Consider the following 6,213-nt stretch of genomic DNA (forward strand, 5'->3'; position numbering starts at 1 on the left):
CTACGACGAACGCTAACCAGTATGTAACTTGATCACTGCATTTTTAGCGTTTACGAGCGTCAACTTTTTGGCGCGTTGGACAGTCCTTAGAAACGATAATTTGACGGGAGATATCGTCAAATTCTTGTCCGTATGAAACAACGCAAAGCATTCGTGCTGCTCGAGGGCGCTCCATGAAAAAAATAACGACATCGGCCGTGAATCTTCCACAGGGTGCTGTCTAGCTGGTCTATTTTCACCTCCAACTGCAATTCGGCCTTACCTGGGTGCCTAAGTTGGTTGAATGCTCTGGAGTCAGCATTTTGAAATTTTCTTTTTGTAATACAAAATGGTGTTTTTCGCTGCAGACAGTTATTCAAGATATCCTGTGGTATATATTGTGGGATTTTGTCATATGAGCTGGACTATTTGAAAAAGCGAACGCTACTGCAAGGTCAAATTGAAATATGAAGACAGCAAATGAAAGAAGCCTTACTAATTAAGTTTGTAATTCATGTTAAGGCAAGTTTGCCATATGCGTAATTGAAGCCGAGCACTATTGAACATCCACTTAGCAGAAATCACGTGCTTGTACTAGCTTCAAGAGATACGTCCTTAATATCTGAGGCAAAGCGCTCTGATGTCGCGGGTAACACTAAACGGCTCTGTGTACTAGAGGGAAGTATGGACAAGAGCACAAACACATTTCGGGACCGAATTTCAGGGCGTAGAAACCCGAAAATCAAAAATTGACCGATGTCAGAAGACTTTTGTTGCCTACAAATATGGGTGTCATTGCTGTGGAAAGGCAGCAATGTATCACTTCATTTTTTCCCGAAAGAAGCAGACACGCGTCGGAAACTTGGATAAAACTTCCGCATTGGGAAAAGGTGACTGATACTGTACCGGTTTGTTCGAAACACTTCACTCGGGATGATTTTTTTTTCCCGACGAGTACAGCATTGCTTTCCTTTTATTTACCTTAAAGAACTTGCTGGCGTTACGACTCGAGCAGTGTTATTTGTTTAGGCAGGCGCTTTCATAAATTATAGTGACGTACACTTAAGCATAATTTGGTTTTGTTAGTTTATAGTTTTCTGACCGAGCATTACTGTTAGTAATCTTATAAGCAGCAGTAATATTCTCGCTAGTGTACTTTTCTCTGCAGGCACAGTAGCAGGATTGATAATTACATCGGAAGGTCTGAAATTTGTCATGACGCATCTTCTGTCGCGAGGCGACATATCGTTTTCATGTCATGCTTTAACTTAGGGGCTAAAGCAGGAGATGCAGTCAGTTCTTTCAATGCGTTGAGTTGTCAGTTTATTTACTTGCAAGGAATTTAGGAGCAACGGTAAACAGCACACGTTCCAGCTTTGGAGCTTTCGACCTGCGTATTGTGCCCACAGCTAAATTCCGTTACAACTAATTCGTTTCGTTTTCATGTCGTGCATCTACGCTAATACAAGTTATTTTGCCCGAAAGAAAACCCTGGCTAAATTTTGGATACCGGGTGGAAGAAACTCAATTTGGTCCGCGTGGTTGCTATTCACTTCTCTAGTTTCACCGGCGCTTAACAATTTTTACGAGCGGCAGGTGTGTGCTGCGTTCGCAAGCATGGGCCTTACCTCGAACACTGCGTATTGCGAGGATGAAAAATCGCTAGTCACCAGACGCACAGGACCTTATCAAACGTATGAGCTAACTATATAAGGAAAGGCGAACACCGATCCACAAAGGGAACTCTCACGTATTTTTAACCCCAGACACACTGACCAGCTAACTGCACAGTTTCAGTCTCGTTCTATAGGTGTAGCTTGTTTAGCTTCTGAAAGCACAACAGACGTCACTACCCATATATTGTCAAATGCTATATGTGATGTACTACAACACGTGTCACAGTGCGAAGGTGCCTATGAAGGTCAAAAACAGTCAAGTATCGTGCCTGTACCAGGGGAACAACGCCACGAACAGGTGCTTCCACCTATCGGAGGCTTGCTATACACACAGACACCTCCATTTTTTGAACACTGACTTGCTTGAAAGGCTATTCGTCTTTTAAAAAATCTTATCTGGCTCACTGAGTAGGCAGGACATTTGCGCACACAACGCAACTATTTCCGCGGTTTCGTATTCGATATTCTTGAAACCGATTTAAATAAAGTAGTCGAAAGTAGACGAAACACCTCAATTCGACGCCACAAACTAGAAACGTGAGAGCACCACCAAACAAAAGAGCCGCCGTGAACCTGGATGTCTTATACATATATGTTTATTCGGACAGTGTTGCCAGCACAATTTAATGATTTTGGAGTTCCAATTAGACGCACATGCGTGATGCACGCGGGCAGACAGTAACACGCAGTGTGATTGGTTGAAAATACTAGGAAGGCCAAGTGAACGTACACTGATGCTCGGCTCAATCGACCCTGCCGCGGAGCTAGAGCAACCTTCTGCATTCCGGTGCTGGCGTGAGAGTAGCGCCCACAAGTACTAACGTCCCTGGGGAACAGATGTGTGCATATCACGCCGCGGTGCATAGAGTGGTCTGAACAGAACGCTTCGTATGCTTGAATCTGCAAACGTCGGTGTCAGCTCAGGCGCCATTGAGCCTCGACGTGTGCGATGCCAGTGATGGCACTTCTCATCGTGCTAGCGTTGTGAGACGCCTGGTAGGTGCCAGGGCGCTGTTTCCACAGCACAGTAGCAGTTGCCTCTCGTGTTGCGTGGCGGCAACATGTCGCCCCAACGTACAGCCATCAGCACGCTTAACACGAGCGCTCCGCAGCGTGGCTTAGACCGGCTTGCACTGACACCAGCGCCACGAAGTGTCGCGATCTGTTATCTCGGTATGTTTGCGGCGGCTTACGATAGCTGGAGCGCAGCTCGATTTGACTGCTCGTCTTGTCTTTCTCTTGTGCCTGACCGGCGGCGAGAGTGCGCTCACTTGACATGTCCGTTCCGCCACGTTTTGCTCGTGGCTGCAGTCTCACGCGCGTCCATGAAAACACGTTGCGGTTTGCTTATCTCGGCAAAGCGAAATGGTGGGCGACAGCTCGCGCGCCTTTCTGGTTTGGCCTCAAAGCTGGCGCTTTAAGGAAATGACAAATGACAAATGCAGGTTTGTGGCGTTTGTAAAGGCGGGACAATAAATATATCTGCAAATCCGGTGGCACAGTTGTTCATGTTTTTCATATATTCTCTGACAGCGCGCATCGGAGCTCTCTCACTGAGTGCTCTCGCAGGTGCCATTCACACCAAAATTTTGACGCAACCGTTCGTCGTACAACGTTCCGGGTGATGTCATACACTCGTGTGTGTGTGTGTGCGCGCAGTGCTTAAAATTCGAATAAGTAAAGATTGACCGCCTGATGAAAAAGCAGGCAGATCCCATGCCCTGTGGAAAGCGACGTTATGCGAAGCAGTTCGCGGGGAGCCTACCAAGTTAACGAAACGAACATAAGAGCACCAAGACGTAGGCGGCTAGATAGATAGACAGATACTGTCAAAGTGGCAAATGTTCGCGAAGAAATGCATCGCATTTATTAAATTCAATTCGCAAATCGCAACCAAACCTCTATGTCTTCCCTAAATGACAAGTTTTCGCAATTCCCATACGTAAGCAGTCTTGAGTGTCTCTGCAGGATCTTTTTCCATAGGAACATACAGCCATTTAAAATATTAACTGCAGTTTGCCTTTTTGAAAAGTAGCGAAAAAGGAAGCGCACATTGCAAAGTGTGAAGCATGACACTGAACAAGATCGGTAACCTGTTGTGTAAGTCACCAAGATGCGACGGGGGTGTCGAGTTACGTTATGTGCACTTATAAGCTATAATATTCTACCTTTCGATACATTGCAGATATGGCCCGAGTCTTTCTAGTTACCTAAAAAGCCAGTTTCTTAACCGACAACGTGGCACTTAGCGCTTTTCGCCAACAACTAGACATTAAAAGTGTAGTTTGAATTGCATCCACGCGTCTTACTTGCTCAGGACACGCGCATCTCTTACGCCCGACGGTGGATCCTCAGTGCGTCGTGGACTAAACACGAAGCCAGACACCAACCTGGGAGAGCACGCCGATGCACTCTGTCAGAGAATATAAGAAATGAAGCACATGAAAAACTATGCCACAGGATTTGCAGATTTACTTGTTGTCCAAACTTTACAAACACCACAAACCTGCATTTGCTCTCTTTTTCCTTATTTATGATCTCCTGAAAGCGCAAGCTTGGAGGCCAAACACAAAAGGCGCTCGAGCTGTCGCCCACCATTTCGCATCGCCGAGACAAGCAAACCGCAACGTGTTTTGTGGACGCGGGTGAGGCCGTAGCCACGAGCGAAACGTGGTGGAACGGACATGTCAAACGAGCCCACTCTCGCCGCCGGTCAAGAGAAAGACAAGACAAGCAGTCAAGTCGAGCTGCGCTCCAGCTACCGTAAGCCGCCGCAAACATACCGAGATACAGTTATGGTCCAAGCTGATCATGGCCACGCTGTGGAGCGTTCGTGTTAAGCGTGATGGCGGCGGTACACTCAGAAAAAATGTCTGTGAAGCTTCAACGCAATACTGAACTTTGCTGTCGCTTTCAATGATTCGCCTTTCCGGTGAAACTGCCCAATTTCTCGTTTGCAATAAAGTTCCCGTCATCAGACAGCGCTTGCGCCGTCTTTATCTTTCTGCGGCATCGTTCACTGTGCAATCATCAATAAAGACAGCACTGAAGACCACACGTACAATAAGTGGCATTTATGTTGCGACGTTGGGAGCGACGTCCGTTGAAACAGATCCAGCACATGATGAATTAATACGTATCGTCTGAAGTGGTTACACTCGTGTCAACACCAACGGTCCGTGGCAAGAAAACGAAAGCTACGGAGGAAGGCGTACGCGTGACAGCACTCCTGAATATTGTCCTACTATTTCACTCGTGTTTGGTACGGTTGAGTGCAGAAAACAAAAATTTTGCTTAATCCGGCACTAATAGGAGTATTAAATTATTACGTAAATTACGGCACACAGTGGTACATTTGAGAGTAATTTTTTTCGCTTCACCCTACCCCCGTTTCGGCGGCAAACCCATGCAAGTAGCAAGCTATGCTGATTCATCACCTGCTCTAAGGTATGAAAACGGAGAGCGTTGTCAAATTGTGCCGGGTTACGTTCCGCTGTAAAGTATGTGCAGCAGTTGAAGCCCTGTAGCTTCCCCTTCATCGCCACGTAACGTTGTCAAATAGTCAGGTGTAGTTGTTTTAGAATATGTAGAATGAAAAAATTGCCTGTGGCAGATAGTACGGTTATAGTCCTTTAGCTGGATTACTCGAAGAGGCGGACATTACTTCACCAAGAAAACTAAGTGAATAACCAAACACCAGAATTTTATTAATTCAGTTTTAACAAAATAATATGGGCCACATATTGCAATTGTGAATTGTATTCAATGAGTTCGCAAGGCGTATTCACTTGGAATGAATTCACAGTATGGCACGTTGCAGTTTTAGATATTCATTTCGAAAGTGTGCGATGAAATACATCGGCGTTCCAGTTACTTTTTTGCTACATGCATGTGTCATCCTTTCCCAACTTGCCCAGTTATGGTTATCATAGAAGCGCATTTTGATAACAGTTGTATGAACAACAGTGCATTTTTACTACACGTTTGAAGTTCGCATAGCTTGGAATCGATGCCATTTTCAGGATTTTTACCAAGTGAATATGCCTCGCATACACGCCAGTTACAATTCCTAAAATGCCATCCGCCTCAATCCAACTAGTTCAGAAAATACTTACAAAAATAATATGTGTTATTCAATTACGTAATTAAATTCTGCAAATGTATACGCCTCTTCGAGAAATCCAGTTTAAGTATTAGATTTGTGCTCTCTGTCACACGCAATGCCTAATGATTTTGTGCAGTAAAAAAACACGCACGCACGGGTATAAACACACACACACACACACACACACACACACACACACACATATATATATATATATATATATATATATATATACTGCATATCCGGTAGTTTTAATGCGTAAACGAATACAATTTGTATTCGGGCTCCCTTCTGAATGCTGCTGATACGGTGAACGCATATTATCTTCTTCGCACACAGACCGTATCCTGTGGTAGAAGATTATGTGTAATGCGATCGAGATTACAGCGGCGGAACAAAAGAAACTCGCGACTGTTTCTGTCATTGCCGATAAGGCGCACGCATTTCGCAATC

The sequence above is a fragment of the Dermacentor andersoni genome, chromosome 11 (genome assembly GCF_023375885.2).
Source record: "Dermacentor andersoni chromosome 11, qqDerAnde1_hic_scaffold, whole genome shotgun sequence".
NCBI classification, from domain to species: domain Eukaryota; kingdom Metazoa; phylum Arthropoda; class Arachnida; order Ixodida; family Ixodidae; genus Dermacentor; species Dermacentor andersoni.